This window comes from Canis lupus, unplaced genomic scaffold (genome assembly GCF_011100685.1).
Source record: "Canis lupus familiaris isolate Mischka breed German Shepherd unplaced genomic scaffold, alternate assembly UU_Cfam_GSD_1.0 chrUn_S337H497, whole genome shotgun sequence".
NCBI lineage: Eukaryota > Metazoa > Chordata > Mammalia > Carnivora > Canidae > Canis > Canis lupus.
The window spans coordinates 4,259-30,035 of NW_023331263.1; the positions used below are offsets into that span (position 1 = coordinate 4,259).

General features: G+C 31.4%; 2 non-coding genes across 2 annotated transcripts; both read left to right on the forward strand.

The window, feature by feature from the left end:
* The first annotated feature begins 20,140 nt into the window (after window positions 1–20,140).
* On the forward strand, window positions 20,141–20,304 carry LOC119879136. Its single transcript, XR_005387346.1, has one exon. It is a non-coding gene; the product is annotated as a U1 spliceosomal RNA (small nuclear RNA).
* Window positions 20,305–24,616: 4,312 nt separating this feature from the next.
* On the forward strand, window positions 24,617–24,776 carry LOC119879137. Its single transcript, XR_005387348.1, has one exon. It is a non-coding gene; the product is annotated as a U1 spliceosomal RNA (small nuclear RNA).
* Window positions 24,777–25,777: the final 1,001 nt, after the last annotated feature.

The window sequence follows — 25,777 nt, forward strand, 5'->3', positions numbered from 1 at the left end:
ATTGAATTGGAATGAATCGATTTGAATCGAATTGAAAAGAATCGAATCGAAAAAATCGAATCGAAAAGAACTGAGTTGAGTTGAATCGAATCGAAAAGATTCGAATCGAATCGTGTCGAATCAAAAAGATGGAATCGAAACGAATCGAATCGAATCGAATCGAAAAGAATCGAATAGATAGCAAAGAATCAAATCGAATAGAAAAGAATTTGAATCGAATTGAAACGATTCGAAAACATCGAAACTAATCGAATCATCGAATGGAAAAGAATCGAATCGAATCAAAAAGAATCGAAACGAACTGAATCGAAAGAATCGAATCGAACAGAATCGAAAAGAATTGAATCGTGATGTAACAAATCGAATCCAAATGATCGAATCAAGCCAAGTCGAAAAGAATTGAATCGAAAAGAATCGAATCAAAATGAAAAGAATCGAATAGAATCGAATTGAAAATAATCGAATTGAACCGAATCAAATAGAATAGAATCGAACAGAATTGAATCGAATGAAAAGAATCTTATCGAATCGATTCGAAAAGAATTGAATCGAATCGAATGGAGAAGAATCAAATCAAATGGAATCGAAAAGAATCGAATCAAAGAGAATCTAATCGAAACGAAAAGAATCAATCGAATCGAAAAGAATCGAATCGAAACGAAAAGTGTCGAATCGAATCGAATCGAAAAGAATCGAATCGAACCGAAAAGAATCAAATCGAATCGAAAAGAATCGAATTGAATTGAATCGTAATGAAAAGAATCGAATCGAATCGAAAGAATCAAATCGAATCGAAAACAATTGAATCGAATGCAATCAAATCGAAAAGAATCGAATCGAATTGAAAAGAATCAAATCGAATTGATTGAATCGAAAAGAATCGAATCGAATCGAATCGCATCGAAAAGAAAATAATAGAATTGAATAAAAATAATCGAATCGAATTGAGAATAATTGGAATTGAATTGAATCGATAATCGAATCGAATCAAATCGAGTCGAATCGAAACTAATCGAATCGAATCAAATCGATTCGAAAAAATCGAATCAGATTGCAACGAATCGAATCATATTGAATTGATTTGAATTGAAATGAATCGAATCTAATCAAATCAAAAAGAATCGAATCCAAAGAATCGAATTGTAGAAAATCAAATCAAAACAAAAAGATTCAAATCGAAACGAATCAAATTGAAAAGAATCGAATCGAATCGAATCGAAAAGAATCGAATCGAATCGAAAAGAATTGAATAGAAAAGAATCGTATCGAATCAAATCTAAAAGAATCGAATCGAATCGAATAAAAAAGAATCGAATCGAATTGATTCGCATCGAAAAGAATCGAATCGTATCGAATCGAAAAGAATCGAATCTATTCGAATCGAATGGAATTGAATCAAAAAGAATCGAATCGAATTGAAACGAAAAGAATCGAATAGATTCGAATTGAAACAAATCGAAAAAAATCAAAACGAATCAAATCACATCGAGTGGAAAAGAATCGAATCAAATAGAAAAGAATCGAATTGAATCGAACTGAATCGAAAAGAATCGAATAGATCAAATCAAAAAGAATCGAATCGATTCGAGATGAACCGAGTAGAATCGAGTCGAAGTGAAAAGAATTGAATCGAATCGAATCGAAAAGAATCTAATCGAAACGAAAAGAATCGAATCGAAGAGAATCTAATCGAAATGAAAAGAATCAAATCGAATCGAAAAGAATCGAATCGAAACGAAAACTGTCGAATCGAATCGAATCGAAAAGAATCGAGTTGAATAGAAAAGAATTGAATCGAATAAAATCGATAAGATTTGAATCAAATCCAATAGAATCGAAAAGATTCGAATCGAATTGAAAAGAAACGAACCGAAGTGAAAAGAATCGAATCGAATCGAAAGAATCAAATCGAAAAAAAATCGAATCGAAATTAAAAGAATCGAATCGAATCAAAGCATAAAGAATCGAATCTAATTGAATCGAAAGAATCGAATTGAATCAAATAGAGAAGGATCTAATGGTAAGGAATCGAATCGAAAAGAATCCAATTGTATTGAATCGAATCGAAAATGAATTGAATAGATTATAAAAGAATCGAATCGAAAGGAATCGACTCGAAACGTAAAGAATCGAATCGAAAAAATTGAATAGAATCAAAAAGAATTGAATAGAAATGAATCGAATCGAAATGAAAAGAATTGAATCGAATCGAATCGAAAACAATCGAATAAAAAAGAATCGAATTGAAACAAAAGTATCGCATTGTATTTAATCGAATCAAAAAATCTAATTGAATCGAATCGAAAAGAATCGATTTGAAAAGAATCTAATCGAATTGATAGAAAATTGAATCGAATCGAAAACAATCGAATCGAATCGAATCGAAAAGAATCGAATTGTATGGAAACGAATCGAAAAGAATCTAATTGAGTAGAAAAGAATCAAATCAAATTTAATGGAATCAAAAAGAACCGAATAGCATCGAATTGAATCGAATCGAAAAGAATCGAAACGAATTGAATCGAAAAGCATTGAGTCGAATCAAATCGAAAAGAATCGAATCGTATCAAATTGAAAAGAATCGAATCGATCTGAAAAGAATTGAATCGAATTGAATCGAATCGAAAAGAATCAAATTGAAACGAAAAGAATCAAATCGAATAGCAAAGAATCGAATCGAAACGAATCGATTTGAAAAGAGCCGAATCGAATCGAATTGAATGAAATATTCGAATCGAATCGAAAAGAATCTAATCTAATGAAATCCAAAAGAATCAAATCGAAACAAATAGAATCAAACCGAATGGAATTGGATCGAAAAGAGTCGATTCGAATCAAATTGGAATGAAAAGAATTGAATCGAATCGAATAAAAAACAAGTGAATCGAATAGAATAGAAAAGAAGAGAATCGAAACGAAAAGAATCAAATTGAATCGAAAGGAATCGAATCGAAAAGAATCGAATCAAAGAGAAAAGACTCGAATCGAATGGAAAAGAATAGAATCAAAAAGAATCGAATTGAAACAAAAAGAATCGAATTGAATTGAATCGAAAAGAATCGAATGGAATCGAATCGAAAAGAATCGAATTGAATTAAATCGAAGAGAATCGAATCGAATTGAATTGAATCGAAGAGAATCGAATCGAATAGAAAAGAATCAAATCGAAATGAATCGATTTGAAAGAAAAAGAATCGAATCGAATCAAATTGAATGAAAAGAATTGAATCGAATCAAAAAGAATTGAATCAAAAAGAATCAAACCGAAACAAAAAGAATCAAACCGAATTGAAAAGAATCTAACTGAATAGAATCGAAAAGAATCGACGTACCGAATCGAATCCAATCGAAAAAAATCTAATCGTATCAAATCGAATCGAAAAGAATTGAAATGAATAGAATAGAAAAGATTCGAATCAAATCAAAAACAATCAAATCGAGTAATATCGAATCGAAAAGAATCGAATCGAAAAGAATCGAATCGAATGGAAAAGAATTGAATCAAAAAGAATTGATTCAAATCAAAAAGAATCGAATTGATTCGAATCGAAAAGACTCGAATCGAAAAGAATCGAAAAGAATCGAATCGAATCAAAAAGGATCGAATCGCAAAGAACCGAATCTAAAGAAAAGGAATCGAATCGAATCGAAACGAATAGAATCGAAAAGAATCGATTTGAATCGAAATGAAAAGAATCGTATCGAATCAAATCGAAAAAAATCAAATGGAATCGAATCGAATCGTATCGAAAAGAATCAAATCAAATGAAAAGAATCGAATCGAATAGAAAAGAATCGAATTGATTGGAATCGACTCGAAAACAATCTAATTGAATTGAAAGGAATCGAATCAAATTTAATGGAATCGACAAGAATCGTATCAAATCAAAAAGATCGAATCGAAATGAATCAATTCGAAAAGAATCAAATCGAATCGAATCGAAAAGAATCGAATCGAAAAGAATTGAATTGAAAAGAATCGAATTGAATCGAATTGAAAAGACTCGAATCGAATTAAAAGAATCGAATCGAATCGAAAAGAATCGAATCGAATCGGAAAGAATTGAATTGGAATGAATCGATTTGAATCGAATTGAAAAGAATCGAATCGAAAAAATCGAATCGAAAAGAACTGAGTTGAGTTGAATCGAATCGAAAAGATTCGAATCGAATCGTGTCGAATCAAAAAGATGGAATCGAAACGAATCGAATCGAATCGAATCGAAAAGAATCGAATAGATAGCAAAGAATCAAATCGAATAGAAAAGAATTTGAATCGAATTGAAACGATTCGAAAACATCGAAACTAATCGAATCATCGAATGGAAAAGAATCGAATCGAATCAAAAAGAATCGAAACGAACTGAATCGAAAGAATCGAATCGAACAGAATCGAAAAGAATTGAATCGTGATGTAACAAATCGAATCCAAATGATCGAATCAAGCCAAGTCGAAAAGAATTGAATCGAAAAGAATCGAATCAAAATGAAAAGAATCGAATAGAATCGAATTGAAAATAATCGAATTGAACCGAATCAAATAGAATAGAATCGAACAGAATTGAATCGAATGAAAAGAATCTTATCGAATCGATTCGAAAAGAATTGAATCGAATCGAATGGAGAAGAATCAAATCAAATGGAATCGAAAAGAATCGAATCAAAGAGAATCTAATCGAAACGAAAAGAATCAATCGAATCGAAAAGAATCGAATCGAAACGAAAAGTGTCGAATCGAATCGAATCGAAAAGAATCGAATCGAACCGAAAAGAATCAAATCGAATCGAAAAGAATCGAATTGAATTGAATCGTAATGAAAAGAATCGAATCGAATCGAAAGAATCAAATCGAATCGAAAACAATTGAATCGAATGCAATCAAATCGAAAAGAATCGAATCGAATTGAAAAGAATCAAATCGAATTGATTGAATCGAAAAGAATCGAATCGAATCGAATCGCATCGAAAAGAAAATAATAGAATTGAATAAAAATAATCGAATCGAATTGAGAATAATTGGAATTGAATTGAATCGATAATCGAATCGAATCAAATCGAGTCGAATCGAAACTAATCGAATCGAATCAAATCGATTCGAAAAAATCGAATCAGATTGCAACGAATCGAATCATATTGAATTGATTTGAATTGAAATGAATCGAATCTAATCAAATCAAAAAGAATCGAATCCAAAGAATCGAATTGTAGAAAATCAAATCAAAACAAAAAGATTCAAATCGAAACGAATCAAATTGAAAAGAATCGAATCGAATCGAATCGAAAAGAATCGAATCGAATCGAAAAGAATTGAATAGAAAAGAATCGTATCGAATCAAATCTAAAAGAATCGAATCGAATCGAATAAAAAAGAATCGAATCGAATTGATTCGCATCGAAAAGAATCGAATCGTATCGAATCGAAAAGAATCGAATCTATTCGAATCGAATGGAATTGAATCAAAAAGAATCGAATCGAATTGAAACGAAAAGAATCGAATAGATTCGAATTGAAACAAATCGAAAAAAATCAAAACGAATCAAATCACATCGAGTGGAAAAGAATCGAATCAAATAGAAAAGAATCGAATTGAATCGAACTGAATCGAAAAGAATCGAATAGATCAAATCAAAAAGAATCGAATCGATTCGAGATGAACCGAGTAGAATCGAGTCGAAGTGAAAAGAATTGAATCGAATCGAATCGAAAAGAATCTAATCGAAACGAAAAGAATCGAATCGAAGAGAATCTAATCGAAATGAAAAGAATCAAATCGAATCGAAAAGAATCGAATCGAAACGAAAACTGTCGAATCGAATCGAATCGAAAAGAATCGAGTTGAATAGAAAAGAATTGAATCGAATAAAATCGATAAGATTTGAATCAAATCCAATAGAATCGAAAAGATTCGAATCGAATTGAAAAGAAACGAACCGAAGTGAAAAGAATCGAATCGAATCGAAAGAATCAAATCGAAAAAAAATCGAATCGAAATTAAAAGAATCGAATCGAATCAAAGCATAAAGAATCGAATCTAATTGAATCGAAAGAATCGAATTGAATCAAATAGAGAAGGATCTAATGGTAAGGAATCGAATCGAAAAGAATCCAATTGTATTGAATCGAATCGAAAATGAATTGAATAGATTATAAAAGAATCGAATCGAAAGGAATCGACTCGAAACGTAAAGAATCGAATCGAAAAAATTGAATAGAATCAAAAAGAATTGAATAGAAATGAATCGAATCGAAATGAAAAGAATTGAATCGAATCGAATCGAAAACAATCGAATAAAAAAGAATCGAATTGAAACAAAAGTATCGCATTGTATTTAATCGAATCAAAAAATCTAATTGAATCGAATCGAAAAGAATCGATTTGAAAAGAATCTAATCGAATTGATAGAAAATTGAATCGAATCGAAAACAATCGAATCGAATCGAATCGAAAAGAATCGAATTGTATGGAAACGAATCGAAAAGAATCTAATTGAGTAGAAAAGAATCAAATCAAATTTAATGGAATCAAAAAGAACCGAATAGCATCGAATTGAATCGAATCGAAAAGAATCGAAACGAATTGAATCGAAAAGCATTGAGTCGAATCAAATCGAAAAGAATCGAATCGTATCAAATTGAAAAGAATCGAATCGATCTGAAAAGAATTGAATCGAATTGAATCGAATCGAAAAGAATCAAATTGAAACGAAAAGAATCAAATCGAATAGCAAAGAATCGAATCGAAACGAATCGATTTGAAAAGAGCCGAATCGAATCGAATTGAATGAAATATTCGAATCGAATCGAAAAGAATCTAATCTAATGAAATCCAAAAGAATCAAATCGAAACAAATAGAATCAAACCGAATGGAATTGGATCGAAAAGAGTCGATTCGAATCAAATTGGAATGAAAAGAATTGAATCGAATCGAATAAAAAACAAGTGAATCGAATAGAATAGAAAAGAAGAGAATCGAAACGAAAAGAATCAAATTGAATCGAAAGGAATCGAATCGAAAAGAATCGAATCAAAGAGAAAAGACTCGAATCGAATGGAAAAGAATAGAATCAAAAAGAATCGAATTGAAACAAAAAGAATCGAATTGAATTGAATCGAAAAGAATCGAATGGAATCGAATCGAAAAGAATCGAATTGAATTAAATCGAAGAGAATCGAATCGAATTGAATTGAATCGAAGAGAATCGAATCGAATAGAAAAGAATCAAATCGAAATGAATCGATTTGAAAGAAAAAGAATCGAATCGAATCAAATTGAATGAAAAGAATTGAATCGAATCAAAAAGAATTGAATCAAAAAGAATCAAACCGAAACAAAAAGAATCAAACCGAATTGAAAAGAATCTAACTGAATAGAATCGAAAAGAATCGACGTACCGAATCGAATCCAATCGAAAAAAATCTAATCGTATCAAATCGAATCGAAAAGAATTGAAATGAATAGAATAGAAAAGATTCGAATCAAATCAAAAACAATCAAATCGAGTAATATCGAATCGAAAAGAATCGAATCGAAAAGAATCGAATCGAATGGAAAAGAATTGAATCAAAAAGAATTGATTCAAATCAAAAAGAATCGAATTGATTCGAATCGAAAAGACTCGAATCGAAAAGAATCGAAAAGAATCGAATCGAATCAAAAAGGATCGAATCGCAAAGAACCGAATCTAAAGAAAAGGAATCGAATCGAATCGAAACGAATAGAATCGAAAAGAATCGATTTGAATCGAAATGAAAAGAATCGTATCGAATCAAATCGAAAAAAATCAAATGGAATCGAATCGAATCGTATCGAAAAGAATCAAATCAAATGAAAAGAATCGAATCGAATAGAAAAGAATCGAATTGATTGGAATCGACTCGAAAACAATCTAATTGAATTGAAAGGAATCGAATCAAATTTAATGGAATCGACAAGAATCGTATCAAATCAAAAAGATCGAATCGAAATGAATCAATTCGAAAAGAATCAAATCGAATCGAATCGAAAAGAATCGAATCGAAAAGAATTGAATTGAAAAGAATCGAATTGAATCGAATTGAAAAGACTCGAATCGAATTAAAAGAATCGAATCGAATCGAAAAGAATCGAATCGAATCGGAAAGAATTGAATTGGAATGAATCGATTTGAATCGAATTGAAAAGAATCGAATCGAAAAAATCGAATCGAAAAGAACTGAGTTGAGTTGAATCGAATCGAAAAGATTCGAATCGAATCGTGTCGAATCAAAAAGATGGAATCGAAACGAATCGAATCGAATCGAATCGAAAAGAATCGAATAGATAGCAAAGAATCAAATCGAATAGAAAAGAATTTGAATCGAATTGAAACGATTCGAAAACATCGAAACTAATCGAATCATCGAATGGAAAAGAATCGAATCGAATCAAAAAGAATCGAAACGAACTGAATCGAAAGAATCGAATCGAACAGAATCGAAAAGAATTGAATCGTGATGTAACAAATCGAATCCAAATGATCGAATCAAGCCAAGTCGAAAAGAATTGAATCGAAAAGAATCGAATCAAAATGAAAAGAATCGAATAGAATCGAATTGAAAATAATCGAATTGAACCGAATCAAATAGAATAGAATCGAACAGAATTGAATCGAATGAAAAGAATCTTATCGAATCGATTCGAAAAGAATTGAATCGAATCGAATGGAGAAGAATCAAATCAAATGGAATCGAAAAGAATCGAATCAAAGAGAATCTAATCGAAACGAAAAGAATCAATCGAATCGAAAAGAATCGAATCGAAACGAAAAGTGTCGAATCGAATCGAATCGAAAAGAATCGAATCGAACCGAAAAGAATCAAATCGAATCGAAAAGAATCGAATTGAATTGAATCGTAATGAAAAGAATCGAATCGAATCGAAAGAATCAAATCGAATCGAAAACAATTGAATCGAATGCAATCAAATCGAAAAGAATCGAATCGAATTGAAAAGAATCAAATCGAATTGATTGAATCGAAAAGAATCGAATCGAATCGAATCGCATCGAAAAGAAAATAATAGAATTGAATAAAAATAATCGAATCGAATTGAGAATAATTGGAATTGAATTGAATCGATAATCGAATCGAATCAAATCGAGTCGAATCGAAACTAATCGAATCGAATCAAATCGATTCGAAAAAATCGAATCAGATTGCAACGAATCGAATCATATTGAATTGATTTGAATTGAAATGAATCGAATCTAATCAAATCAAAAAGAATCGAATCCAAAGAATCGAATTGTAGAAAATCAAATCAAAACAAAAAGATTCAAATCGAAACGAATCAAATTGAAAAGAATCGAATCGAATCGAATCGAAAAGAATCGAATCGAATCGAAAAGAATCGAATAGAAAAGAATCGTATCGAATCAAATCTAAAAGAATCGAATCGAATCGAATCAAAAAGAATCGAATCGAATTGATTCGCATCGAAAAGAATCGAATCGTATCGAATCGAAAAGAATCGAATCTATTCGAATCGAATGGAATTGAATCAAAAAGAATCGAATCGAATTGAAACGAAAAGAATCGAATAGATTCGAATTGAAACAAATCGAAAAAAATCAAAACGAATCAAATCACATCGAGTGGAAAAGAATCGAATCAAATAGAAAAGAATCGAATTGAATCGAACTGAATCGAAAAGAATCGAATAGATCAAATCAAAAAGAATCGAATCGATTCGAGATGAACCGAGTAGAATCGAGTCGAAGTGAAAAGAATTGAATCGAATCGAATCGAAAAGAATCTAATCGAAACGAAAAGAATCGAATCGAAGAGAATCTAATCGAAATGAAAAGAATCAAATCGAATCGAAAAGAATCGAATCGAAACGAAAACTGTCGAATCGAATCGAATCGAAAAGAATCGAGTTGAATAGAAAAGAATTGAATCGAATAAAATCGATAAGATTTGAATCAAATCCAATAGAATCGAAAAGATTCGAATCGAATTGAAAAGAAACGAACCGAAGTGAAAAGAATCGAATCGAATCGAAAGAATCAAATCGAAAAAAAATCGAATCGAAATTAAAAGAATCGAATCGAATCAAAGCATAAAGAATCGAATCTAATTGAATCGAAAGAATCGAATTGAATCAAATAGAGAAGGATCTAATGGTAAGGAATCGAATCGAAAAGAATCCAATTGTATTGAATCGAATCGAAAATGAATTGAATAGATTATAAAAGAATCGAATCGAAAGGAATCGACTCGAAACGTAAAGAATCGAATCGAAAAAATTGAATAGAATCAAAAAGAATTGAATAGAAATGAATCGAATCGAAATGAAAAGAATTGAATCGAATCGAATCGAAAACAATCGAATAAAAAAGAATCGAATTGAAACAAAAGTATCGCATTGTATTTAATCGAATCAAAAAATCTAATTGAATCGAATCGAAAAGAATCGATTTGAAAAGAATCTAATCGAATTGATAGAAAATTGAATCGAATCGAAAACAATCGAATCGAATCGAATCGAAAAGAATCGAATTGTATGGAAACGAATCGAAAAGAATCTAATTGAGTAGAAAAGAATCAAATCAAATTTAATGGAATCAAAAAGAACCGAATAGCATCGAATTGAATCGAATCGAAAAGAATCGAAACGAATTGAATCGAAAAGCATTGAGTCGAATCAAATCGAAAAGAATCGAATCGTATCAAATTGAAAAGAATCGAATCGATCTGAAAAGAATTGAATCGAATTGAATCGAATCGAAAAGAATCAAATTGAAACGAAAAGAATCAAATCGAATAGCAAAGAATCGAATCGAAACGAATCGATTTGAAAAGAGCCGAATCGAATCGAATTGAATGAAATATTCGAATCGAATCGAAAAGAATCTAATCTAATGAAATCCAAAAGAATCAAATCGAAACAAATAGAATCAAACCGAATGGAATTGGATCGAAAAGAGTCGATTCGAATCAAATTGGAATGAAAAGAATTGAATCGAATCGAATAAAAAACAAGTGAATCGAATAGAATAGAAAAGAAGAGAATCGAAACGAAAAGAATCAAATTGAATCGAAAGGAATCGAATCGAAAAGAATCGAATCAAAGAGAAAAGACTCGAATCGAATGGAAAAGAATAGAATCAAAAAGAATCGAATTGAAACAAAAAGAATCGAATTGAATTGAATCGAAAAGAATCGAATGGAATCGAATCGAAAAGAATCGAATTGAATTAAATCGAAGAGAATCGAATCGAATTGAATTGAATCGAAGAGAATCGAATCGAATAGAAAAGAATCAAATCGAAATGAATCGATTTGAAAGAAAAGAATCGAATCGAATCAAATTGAATGAAAAGAATTGAATCGAATCAAAAAGAATTGAATCAAAAAGAATCAAACCGAAACAAAAAGAATCAAACCGAATTGAAAAGAATCTAACTGAATAGAATCGAAAAGAATCGACGTACCGAATCGAATCCAATCGAAAAAAATCTAATCGTATCAAATCGAATCGAAAAGAATTGAAATGAATAGAATAGAAAAGATTCGAATCAAATCAAAAACAATCAAATCGAGTAATATCGAATCGAAAAGAATCGAATCGAAAAGAATCGAATCGAATGGAAAAGAATTGAATCAAAAAGAATTGATTCAAATCAAAAAGAATCGAATTGATTCGAATCGAAAAGACTCGAATCGAAAAGAATCGAAAAGAATCGAATCGAATCAAAAAGGATCGAATCGCAAAGAACCGAATCTAAAGAAAAGGAATCGAATCGAATCGAAACGAATAGAATCGAAAAGAATCGATTTGAATCGAAATGAAAAGAATCGTATCGAATCAAATCGAAAAAAATCAAATGGAATCGAATCGAATCGTATCGAAAAGAATCAAATCAAATGAAAAGAATCGAATCGAATAGAAAAGAATCGAATTGATTGGAATCGACTCGAAAACAATCTAATTGAATTGAAAGGAATCGAATCAAATTTAATGGAATCGACAAGAATCGTATCAAATCAAAAAGATCGAATCGAAATGAATCAATTCGAAAAGAATCAAATCGAATCGAATCGAAAAGAATCGAATCGAAAAGAATTGAATTGAAAAGAATCGAATTGAATCGAATTGAAAAGACTCGAATCGAATTAAAAGAATCGAATCGAATCGAAAAGAATCGAATCGAATCGGAAAGAATTGAATTGGAATGAATCGATTTGAATCGAATTGAAAAGAATCGAATCGAAAAAATCGAATCGAAAAGAACTGAGTTGAGTTGAATCGAATCGAAAAGATTCGAATCGAATCGTGTCGAATCAAAAAGATGGAATCGAAACGAATCGAATCGAATCGAATCGAAAAGAATCGAATAGATAGCAAAGAATCAAATCGAATAGAAAAGAATTTGAATCGAATTGAAACGATTCGAAAACATCGAAACTAATCGAATCATCGAATGGAAAAGAATCGAATCGAATCAAAAAGAATCGAAACGAACTGAATCGAAAGAATCGAATCGAACAGAATCGAAAAGAATTGAATCGTGATGTAACAAATCGAATCCAAATGATCGAATCAAGCCAAGTCGAAAAGAATTGAATCGAAAAGAATCGAATCAAAATGAAAAGAATCGAATAGAATCGAATTGAAAATAATCGAATTGAACCGAATCAAATAGAATAGAATCGAACAGAATTGAATCGAATGAAAAGAATCTTATCGAATCGATTCGAAAAGAATTGAATCGAATCGAATGGAGAAGAATCAAATCAAATGGAATCGAAAAGAATCGAATCAAAGAGAATCTAATCGAAACGAAAAGAATCAATCGAATCGAAAAGAATCGAATCGAAACGAAAAGTGTCGAATCGAATCGAATCGAAAAGAATCGAATCGAACCGAAAAGAATCAAATCGAATCGAAAAGAATCGAATTGAATTGAATCGTAATGAAAAGAATCGAATCGAATCGAAAGAATCAAATCGAATCGAAAACAATTGAATCGAATGCAATCAAATCGAAAAGAATCGAATCGAATTGAAAAGAATCAAATCGAATTGATTGAATCGAAAAGAATCGAATCGAATCGAATCGCATCGAAAAGAAAATAATAGAATTGAATAAAAATAATCGAATCGAATTGAGAATAATTGGAATTGAATTGAATCGATAATCGAATCGAATCAAATCGAGTCGAATCGAAACTAATCGAATCGAATCAAATCGATTCGAAAAAATCGAATCAGATTGCAACGAATCGAATCATATTGAATTGATTTGAATTGAAATGAATCGAATCTAATCAAATCAAAAAGAATCGAATCCAAAGAATCGAATTGTAGAAAATCAAATCAAAACAAAAAGATTCAAATCGAAACGAATCAAATTGAAAAGAATCGAATCGAATCGAATCGAAAAGAATCGAATCGAATCGAAAAGAATCGAATAGAAAAGAATCGTATCGAATCAAATCTAAAAGAATCGAATCGAATCGAATCAAAAAGAATCGAATCGAATTGATTCGCATCGAAAAGAATCGAATCGTATCGAATCGAAAAGAATCGAATCTATTCGAATCGAATGGAATTGAATCAAAAAGAATCGAATCGAATTGAAACGAAAAGAATCGAATAGATTCGAATTGAAACAAATCGAAAAAAATCAAAACGAATCAAATCACATCGAGTGGAAAAGAATCGAATCAAATAGAAAAGAATCGAATTGAATCGAACTGAATCGAAAAGAATCGAATAGATCAAATCAAAAAGAATCGAATCGATTCGAGATGAACCGAGTAGAATCGAGTCGAAGTGAAAAGAATTGAATCGAATCGAATCGAAAAGAATCTAATCGAAACGAAAAGAATCGAATCGAAGAGAATCTAATCGAAATGAAAAGAATCAAATCGAATCGAAAAGAATCGAATCGAAACGAAAACTGTCGAATCGAATCGAATCGAAAAGAATCGAGTTGAATAGAAAAGAATCGAATCGAATAAAATCGATAAGATTTGAATCAAATCCAATAGAATCGAAAAGATTCGAATCGAATTGAAAAGAAACGAACCGAAGTGAAAAGAATCGAATCGAATCGAAAGAATCAAATCGAAAAAAAATCGAATCGAAATTAAAAGAATCGAATCGAATCAAAGCATAAAGAATCGAATCTAATTGAATCGAAAGAATCGAATTGAATCAAATAGAGAAGGATCTAATGGTAAGGAATCGAATCGAAAAGAATCCAATTGTATTGAATCGAATCGAAAAATGAATTGAATAGATTATAAAAGAATCGAATCGAAAGGAATCGACTCGAAACGTAAAGAATCGAATCGAAAAAATTGAATAGAATCAAAAAGAATTGAATAGAAATGAATCGAATCGAAATGAAAAGAATTGAATCGAATCGAATCGAAAACAATCGAATAAAAAAGAATCGAATTGAAACAAAAGAATCGCATTGTATTTAATCGAATCAAAAAATCTAATTGAATCGAATCGAAAAGAATCGATTTGAAAAGAATCTAATCGAATTGATAGAAAATTGAATCGAATCGAAAACAATCGAATCGAATCGAATCGAAAAGAATCGAATTGTATGGAAACGAATCGAAAAGAATCTAATTGAGTAGAAAAGAATCAAATCAAATTTAATGGAATCAAAAAGAACCGAATAGCATCGAATTGAATCGAATCGAAAAGAATCGAAACGAATTGAATCGAAAAGCATTGAGTCGAATCAAATCGAAAAGAATCGAATCGTATCAAATTGAAAAGAATCGAATCGATCTGAAAAGAATTGAATCGAATTGAATCGAATCGAAAAGAATCAAATTGAAACGAAAAGAATCAAATCGAATAGCAAAGAATCGAATCGAAACGAATCGATTTGAAAAGAGCCGAATCGAATCGAATTGAATGAAATATTCGAATCGAATCGAAAAGAATCTAATCTAATGAAATCCAAAAGAATCAAATCGAAACAAATAGAATCAAACCGAATGGAATTGGATCGAAAAGAGTCGATTCGAATCAAATTGGAATGAAAAGAATTGAATCGAATCGAATAAAAAACAAGTGAATCGAATAGAATAGAAAAGAAGAGAATCGAAACGAAAAGAATCAAATTGAATCGAAAGGAATCGAATCGAAAAGAATCGAATCAAAGAGAAAAGACTCGAATCGAATGGAAAAGAATAGAATCAAAAAGAATCGAATTGAAACAAAAAGAATCGAATTGAATTGAATCGAAAAGAATCGAATGGAATCGAATCGAAAAGAATCGAATTGAATTAAATCGAAGAGAATCGAATCGAATTGAATTGAATCGAAGAGAATCGAATCGAATAGAAAAGAATCAAATCGAAATGAATCGATTTGAAAGAAAAAGAATCGAATCGAATCAAATTGAATGAAAAGAATTGAATCGAATCAAAAAGAATTGAATCAAAAAGAATCAAACCGAAACAAAAAGAATCAAACCGAATTGAAAAGAATCTAACTGAATAGAATCGAAAAGAATCGACGTACCTGAATCGAATCCAATCGAAAAAAATCTAATCGTATCAAATCGAATCGAAAAGAATTGAAATGAATAGAATAGAAAAGATTCGAATCAAATCAAAAACAATCAAATCGAGTAATATCGAATCGAAAAGAATCGAATCGAAAAGAATCGAATCGAATGGAAAAGAATTGAATTGAATCAAAAAGAATTGATTCAAATCAAAAAGAATCGAATCGATTCGAATCGAAAAGACTCGAATCGAAAAGAATCGAAAAGAATCGAATCGAATCAAAAAGGATCGAATCGCAAAGAATCGAATCTAAAGAAAAGGAATCGAATCGAATCGAAACGAATAGAATCGAAAAGAATCGATTTGAATCGAAATGAAAAGAATCGTATCGAATCAAATCGAAAAAAATCAAATGGAATCGAATCGAATCGTATCGAAAAGAATCAAATCAAATGAAAAGAATCGAATCGAATAGAAAAGAATCGAATTGATTGGAATCGACTCGAAAACAATCTAATTGAATTGAAAGGAATCGAATCAAATTTAATGGAATCGACAAGAATCGTATCAAATCAAAAAGATCGAATCGAAATGAATCAATTCGAAAAGAATCAAATCGAATCGAATCGAAAAGAATCGAATCGAAAAGAATTGAATTGAAAAGAATCGAATTGAATCGAATTGAAAAGACTCGAATCGAATTAAAAGAATCGAATCGAATCGAAAAGAATCGAATCGAATCGGAAAGAATTGAATTGGAATGAATCGATTTGAATCGAATTGAAAAGAATCGAATCGAAAAAATCGAATCGAAAAGAACTGAGTTGAGTTGAATCGAATCGAAAAGATTCGAATCGAATCGTGTCGAATCAAAAAGATGGAATCGAAACGAATCGAATCGAATCGAATCGAAAAGAATCGAATAGATAGCAAAGAATCAAATCGAATAGAAAAGAATTTGAATCGAATTGAAACGATTCGAAAACATCGAAACTAATCGAATCATCGAATGGAAAAGAATCGAATCGAATCAAAAAGAATCGAAACGAACTGAATCGAAAGAATCGAATCGAACAGAATCGAAAAGAATTGAATCGTGATGTAACAAATCGAATCCAAATGATCGAATCAAGCCAAGTCGAAAAGAATTGAATCGAAAAGAATCGAATCAAAATGAAAAGAATCGAATAGAATCGAATTGAAAATAATCGAATTGAACCGAATCAAATAGAATAGAATCGAACAGAATTGAATCGAATGAAAAGAATCTTATCGAATCGATTCGAAAAGAATTGAATCGAATCGAATGGAGAAGAATCAAATCAAATGGAATCGAAAAGAATCGAATCAAAGAGAATCTAATCGAAACGAAAAGAATCAATCGAATCGAAAAGAATCGAATCGAAACGAAAAGTGTCGAATCGAATCGAATCGAAAAGAATCGAATCGAACCGAAAAGAATCAAATCGAATCGAAAAGAATCGAATTGAATTGAATCGTAATGAAAAGAATCGAATCGAATCGAAAGAATCAAATCGAATCGAAAACAATTGAATCGAATGCAATCAAATCGAAAAGAATCGAATCGAATTGAAAAGAATCAAATCGAATTGATTGAATCGAAAAGAATCGAATCGAATCGAATCGCATCGAAAAGAAAATAATAGAATTGAATAAAAATAATCGAATCGAATTGAGAATAATTGGAATTGAATTGAATCGATAATCGAATCGAATCGAATCGAAAAGAATCGAATCGAATCAAATCGATTCGAAAAAATCGAATCAGATTGCAACGAATCGAATCATATTGAATTGATTTGAATTGAAATGAATCGAATCTAATCAAATCAAAAAGAATCGAATCCAAAGAATCGAATTGTAGAAAATCAAATCAAAACAAAAAGATTCAAATCGAAACGAATCAAATTGAAAAGAATCGAATCGAATCGAATCGAAAAGAATCGAATCGAATCGAAAAGAATCGAATAGAAAAGAATCGTATCGAATCAAATCTAAAAGAATCGAATCGAATCGAATCAAAAAGAATCGAATCGAATTGATTCGCATCGAAAAGAATCGAATCGTATCGAATCGAAAAGAATCGAATCTATTCGAATCGAATGGAATTGAATCAAAAAGAATCGAATCGAATTGAAACGAAAAGAATCGAATAGATTCGAATTGAAACAAATCGAAAAAAATCAAAACGAATCAAATCACATCGAGTGGAAAAGAATCGAATCAAATAGAAAAGAATCGAATTGAATCGAACTGAATCGAAAAGAATCGAATAGATCAAATCAAAAAGAATCGAATCGATTCGAGATGAACCGAGTAGAATCGAGTCGAAGTGAAAAGAATTGAATCGAATCGAATCGAAAAGAATCTAATCGAAACGAAAAGAATCGAATCGAAGAGAATCTAATCGAAATGAAAAGAATCAAATCGAATCGAAAAGAATCGAATCGAAACGAAAACTGTCGAATCGAATCGAATCGAAAAGAATCGAGTTGAATAGAAAAGAATCGAATCGAATAAAATCGATAAGATTTGAATCAAATCCAATAGAATCGAAAAGATTCGAATCGAATTGAAAAGAAACGAACCGAAGTGAAAAGAATCGAATCGAATCGAAAGAATCAAATCGAAAAAAAATCGAATCGAAATTAAAAGAATCGAATCGAATCAAAGCATAAAGAATCGAATCTAATTGAATCGAAAGAATCGAATTGAATCAAATAGAGAAGAATCTAATGGTAAGGAATCGAATCGAAAAGAATCCAATTGTATTGAATCGAATCGAAAAGAATCGAATTGAATAGAAAAGAATCGAATCGAAAGGAATCGACTCGAAACGTAAAGAATCGAATCGAAAAAATTGAATAGAATCAAAAAGAATTGAATAGAAATGAATCGAATCGAAATGAAAAGAATTGAATCGAATCGAATCGAAAACAATCGAATAAAAAAGAATCGAATTGAAACAAAAGAATCGCATTGTATTTAATCGAATCAAAAAATCTAATTGAATCGAATCGAAAAGAATCGATTTGAAAAGAATCTAATCGAATTGATAGAAAATTGAATCGAATCGAAAACAATCGAATCGAATCGAATCGAAAAGAATCGAATTGTATGGAAACGAATCGAAAAGAATCTAATTGAGTAGAAAAGAATCAAATCAAATTTAATGGAATCAAAAAGAACCGAATAGCATCGAATTGAATCGAATCGAAAAGAATCGAAACGAATTGAATCGAAAAGCATTGAGTCGAATCAAATCGAAAAGAATCGAATCGTATCAAATTGAAAAGAATCGAATCGATCTGAAAAGAATTGAATCGAATTGAATCGAATCGAAAAGAATCAAATTGAAACGAAAAGAATCAAATCGAATAGCAAAGAATCGAATCGAAACGAATCGATTTGAAAAGAGCCGAATCGAATCGAATTGAATGAAATATTCGAATCGAATCGAAAAGAATCTAATCTAATGAAATCCAAAAGAATCAAATCGAAACAAATAGAATCAAACCGAATGGAATTGAATCGAAAAGAGTCGATTCGAATCAAATTGGAATGAAAAGAATTGAATCGAATCGAATAAAAAACAAGTGAATCGAATAGAATAGAAAAGAAGAGAATCGAAACGAAAAGAATCAAATTGAATCGAAAGGAATCGAATCGAAAAGAATCGAATCAAAGAGAAAAGACTCGAATCGAATGGAAAAGAATAGAATCAAAAAGAATCGAATTGAAACAAAAAGAATCGAATTGAATTGAATCGAAAAAGAATCGAATGGAATCGAATCGAAAAGAATCGAATTGAATTAAATCGAAGAGAATCGAATCGAATTGAATTGAATCGAAGAGAATCGAATCGAATAGAAAAGAATCAAATCGAAATGAATCGATTTGAAAGAAAAAGAATCGAATCGAATCAAATTGAATGAAAAGAATTGAATCGAATCAAAAAGAATTGAATCAAAAAGAATCAAACCGAAACAAAAAGAATCAAACCGAATTGAAAAGAATCTAACTGAATAGAATCGAAAAGAATCGACGTACCGAATCGAATCCAATCGAAAAAAATCTAATCGTATCAAATCGAATCGAAAAGAATTGAAATGAATAGAATAGAAAAGATTCGAATCAAATCAAAAACAATCAAATCGAGTAATATCGAATCGAAAAGAATCGAATCGAAAAGAATCGAATCGAATGGAAAAGAATTGAATCAAAAGAATTGATTCAAATCAAAAAGAATCGAATTGATTCGAATCGAAAAGACTCGAATCGAAAAGAATCGAAAAGAATCGAATCGAATCAAAAGGATCGAATCGCAAAGAACCGAATCTAAAGAAAAGGAATCGAATCCAATCGAAACGAATAGAATCGAAAAGAATCGATTTGAATCGAAATGAAAAGAATCGTATCGAATCAAATCGAAAAAAAATCAAATGGAATCGAATCGAATCGTATCGAAAAGAATCAAATCAAATGAAAAGAATCGAATCGAATAGAAAAGAATCGAATTGATTGGAATCGACTCGAAAACAATCTAATTGAATTGAAAGGAATCGAATCAAATTTATGGAATCGACAAGAATCGTAATCAAATCAAAAAGATCGATACTTACCTGGCAGGGGAGATACCATGATCACGAAGGTGGTTTTCCCAGGGCGAGGCTTATCCATTGCACTCCGGATGTGCTGACCCCTGCGATTTCCCCAAATGTGGGAAACTCGACTGCATAATTTGTGGTAGTGGGGGACTGCGTTCGCGCTTTCCCCTTGTGATTCTGGTGGCTAAGATCAGACCTCGTTTCTGGTGCTGCGTGCGCCTCGGAGGCCTCGTGAGCTATTCTTTGACTTTCTTGTGGTTACGGCTTGGCCTTCGGGGCTTTTCGCGTGTCATCCGTCCCCGTGTCGTCCTTATGACCGCTCACGTCGGTGCTCACTTTCGGTTGTATCTGTAATGTGGCGAGGAGTTTCCTTACTTGGGACGCCTCGGTGCTTGAGCGGTGACCGGCTCTCTCATGCATAAAGAAATAATTCCTTTAAAAAAAAAAAAAAAAAAAAGATCGAATCGAAATGAAATCAATTCGAAAAGAATCAAATCGAATCGAATCGAAAAGAATCGAATCGAAAAGAATTGAATTGAAAAGAATCGAATTGAATCGAATTGAAAAGACTCGAAGTCGAATTAAAAGAATCGAATCGAATCGAAAAGAATCGAATCGAATCGGAAAGAATTGAATTGGAATGAATCGATTTGAATCGAATTGAAAAGAATCGAATCGAAAAAATCGAATCGAAAAGAACTGAGTTGAGTTGAATCGAATCGAAAAGATTCGAATCGAATCGTGTCGAATCAAAAAGATGGAATCGAAACGAATCGAATCGAATCGAATCGAAAAGAATCGAATAGATAGCAAAGAATCAAATCGAATAGAAAAGAATTTGAATCGAATTGAAACGATTCGAAAACATCGAAACTAATCGAATCATCGAATGGAAAAGAATCGAATCGAATCAAAAAGAATCGAAACGAACTGAATCGAAAGAATCGAATCGAACAGAATCGAAAAGAATTGAATCGTGATGTAACAAATCGAATCCAAATGATCGAATCAAGCCAAGTCGAAAAGAATTGAATCGAAAAGAATCGAATCAAAATGAAAAGAATCGAATAGAATCGAATTGAAAATAATCGAATTGAACCGAATCAAATAGAATAGAATCGAACAGAATTGAATCGAATGAAAAGAATCTTATCGAATCGATTCGAAAAGAATTGAATCGAATCGAATGGAGAAGAATCAAATCAAATGGAATCGAAAAGAATCGAATCAAAGAGAATCTAATCGAAACGAAAAGAATCAATCGAATCGAAAAGAATCGAATCGAAACGAAAAGTGTCGAATCGAATCGAATCGAAAAGAATCGAATCGAACCGAAAAGAATCAAATCGAATCGAAAAGAATCGAATTGAATTGAATCGTAATGAAAAGAATCGAATCGAATCGAAAGAATCAAATCGAATCGAAAACAATTGAATCGAATGCAATCAAATCGAAAAGAATCGAATCGAATTGAAAAGAATCAAATCGAATTGATTGAATCGAAAAGAATCGAATCGAATCGAATCGCATCGAAAGAAATAATAGAATTGAATAAAAATAATCGAATCGAATTGAGAATAATTGGAATTGAATTGAATCGATAATCGAATCGAACTAATCGAATCGAATCAATCGATTCGAAAAAATCGAATCAGATTGGCAACGAATCGAATCATATTGAATTGATTTGAATTGAAATGAATCGAATCTAATCAAATCAAAAAGAATCGAATCCAAAGAATCGAATTGTAGAAAATCAAATCAAAACAAAAAGATTCAAATCGAAACGAATCAAATTGAAAAGAATCGAATCGAATCGAATCGAAAAGAATCGAATCGAATCGAAAAGAATCGAATAGAAAAGAATCGTATCGAATCAAATCTAAAAGAATCGAATCGAATCGAATAAAAAAGAATCGAATCGAATTGATTCGCATCGAAAAGAATCGAATCGTATCGAATCGAAAAGAATCGAATCTATTCGAATCGAATGGAATTGAATCAAAAAGAATCGAATCGAATTGAAACGAAAAGAATCGAATAGATTCGAATTGAAACAAATCGAAAAAAATCAAAACGAATCAAATCACATCGAGTGGAAAAGAATCGAATCAAATAGAAAAGAATCGAATTGAATCGAACTGAATCGAAAAGAATCGAATAGATCAAATCAAAAAGAATCGAATCGATTCGAGATGAACCGAGTAGAATCGAGTCGAAGTGAAAAGAATTGAATCGAATCGAATCGAAAAGAATCTAATCGAAACGAAAAGAATCGAATCGAAGAGAATCTAATCGAAATGAAAAGAATCAAATCGAATCGAAAAGAATCGAATCGAAACGAAAACTGTCGAATCGAATCGAATCGAAAAGAATCGAGTTGAATAGAAAAGAATTGAATCGAATAAAATCGATAAGATTTGAATCAAATCCAATAGAATCGAAAAGATTCGAATCGAATTGAAAAGAAACGAACCGAAGTGAAAAGAATCGAATCGAATCGAAAGAATCAAATCGAAAAAAAATCGAATCGAAATTAAAAGAATCGAATCGAATCAAGCATAAAGAATCGAATCTAATTGAATCGAAAGAATCGAATTGAATCAAATAGAGAAGAATCTAATGGTAAGGAATCGAATCGAAAAGAATCCAATTGTATTGAATCGAATCGAAAAGAAATGAATTGAATAGAGTATAAAAGAATCGAATCGAAAGGAATCGACTCGAAACGTAAAGAATCGAATCGAAAAAATTGAATAGAATCAAAAAGAATTGAATAGAAATGAATCGAATCGAAATGAAAAGAATTGAATCGAATCGAATCGAAAACAATCGAATAAAAAGAATCGAATTGAAACAAAAGAATCGCATTGTATTTAATCGAATCAAAAAATCTAATTGAATCGAATCGAAAAGAATCGATTTGAAAAGAATCTAATCGAATTGATAGAAATTGAATCGAATCGAAAACAATCGAATCGAATCGAATGGAAAGAATCGAATTGTATGGAAACGAATCGAAAAGAATCTAATTGAGTAGAAAAGAATCAAATCAAATTTAATGGAATCAAAAAGAACCGAATAGCATCGAATTGAATCGAATCGAAAAGAATCGAAACGAATTGAATCGAAAGCATTGAGTCGAATCAATCGAAAGAATCGAATCGTATCAAATTGAAAAGAATCGAATCGATTGAAAAGAATTGAATCGAATTGAATCGAATCGAAAGAATCAAAATTGAAACGAAAAGAATCAAATCGAATAGCAAAGAATCGAATCGAAAACGAATCGATTTGAAAAGAGCCGAATCGAATCGAATTGAATGAAATATTCGAATCGAATCGAAAAGAATCTAATCTAATGAAATCAAAAAGCAATCAAATCGAAACAAATAGAATCAAACCGAATGGAATTGATCGAAAAGAGTCGATTCGAAATCAAATTGGAATGAAAAAGATTGAATCGAATCGAATAAAAAACAGGTGAATCGAATAGAATAGAAAAAGAAGAGAATCGAAACGAAAAGGAATCAAATTGAATCGAAAGGAATCGAATCGAAAAGAATCGAATCAAAGAGAAAAGACTCGATCGAATGGAAAAGAATAGAATCAAAAAGAATCGAATTGAAACAAAAAGAATCGAATTGAATTGAATCGAAAAGAATCGAATGGAATCGAATCGAAAAAGAATCGAATTGAATTAAATCGAAGAGAATCGAATTGAATTGAATCGAAGAGAATCGAATCGAATAGAAAAGATCAAATCGAAATGAATCGATTTGAAAGGAAAAGAATCGAATCGAATCAAATTGAATGAAAAGAATTGAATCGAATCAAAAGAATTGAATCAAAAAGAATCAAACCGAAACAAAAAGAATCAAACCGAATTGAAAAGATCTAACTGAATAGAATCGAAAAGAATCGACGTACCGAATCGAATCCAATCGAAAAAAATCTAATCGTATCAAATCGAATCGAAAAGAATTGAAATGAATAGAATAGAAAAGATTCGAATCAAATCAAAACAATCAAATCGAGTAATATCGAATCGAAAAATCGAATCGAAAAGAATCGAATCGAATGGAAAGAATTGAATCAAAAAGAATTGATTCAAATCAAAAAGAATCGAATTGATTCGAATCGAAAAGACTCGAATCGAAAAGAATCGAAAAGAATCGAATCGAATCAAAAAGGATCGAATCGCAAAGAACCGAATCTAAAAAAGGAATCGAATCCAATCGAAACGAATAGAATCGAAAAGAATCGATTTGAATCGAAATGAAAAGAATCGTATCGAATCAATCGAAAAAAATCAAATGGAATCGAATCGAATCGTATCGAAAAGAATCAAATCAAATGAAAAGAATCGAATCGAATAGAAAAATCGAATTGATTGGAATCGACTCGAAAACAATCTAATTGAATTGAAAGGAATCGAATCAAATTTAATGGAATCGACAAATCGTATCAAATCAAAAGATCGATACTTACCTGGCAGGGAGATACCATGATCACGAAGGTGGTTTTCCCAGGGCGAGGCTTATCCATTGCACTCCGGATGTGCTGACCCCTGCGATTTCCCCAAATTGGGAAACTCGACTGCATAATTTGTGGTAGTGGGGACTGCGTTCGCGCTTTCCCCTGGTGATTCTGGTGGCTAAGATCAGACCTCGTTTCTGGCTGCGGCGCCTCGGAGGCCTCGTGAGGCTATTCTTTGACTTTCTTGTGGTTACGGCTTGGCCTTTCGGGGCTTTTCGCGTGTCATCCGTCCCGTGTCGTCCTTATGACCGCTCACGTCGGTGCTCACTTCGGTTGTATCTGTATGTGGCGAGGAGTTTCCTTACTTGGGACGCCTCGGTGCTTGAGCGGTGACCGGCTCTCTCAGCAATAAAGAAATAATATCCTTAAAAAAAAAAAAAAAAAAGATCGAATCGAAATGATCAATTCGAAAAGAATCAAATCGAATCGAATCGAAAAGAATCGAATCGAAAAGAATTGAATTGAAAAGAATCGAATTGAATCGAATTGAAAAGACTCGAATCGAATTAAAAGAATCGAATCGAATCGAAAAGAATCGAATCGAATCGGAAAGAATTGAATTGGGAATGAATCGATTTGAATCGAATTGAAAAGAATCGATCGAAAAATCGAATCGAAAAGAACTGAGTTGAGTTGAATCGAATCGAAAAGATTCGAATCGAATCGTGTCGAATCAAAAAGATGGAATCGAAACGAATCGAAATCGAATCGAATCGAAAAGAATCGAATAGATAGCAAAGAATCAAATCGAATAGAAAAGAATTTGAAATCGAATTGAAACGATTCGAAAACAATCGAAACTAATCGAATCATCGAATGGAAAAGAATCGAATCGAATCAAAAGAATCGAAACGAACTGAATCGAAAGAATCGAATCGAACAGAAATCGAAAAGAATTGAATCGTGATGTAACAAATCGAATCCAAATGATCGAATCAAGCCAATTCGAAAAGAATTTGAATCGAAAAGAATCGAATCAAATGAAAAGAATCGAATAGAATCGAATTGAAAATAATCGAATTGAACCGAATCAAATAGAATAGAATCGAACAGAATTGAATCGAATGAAAAGAATCTTATCGAATCGATTCGAAAAGAATTGAAT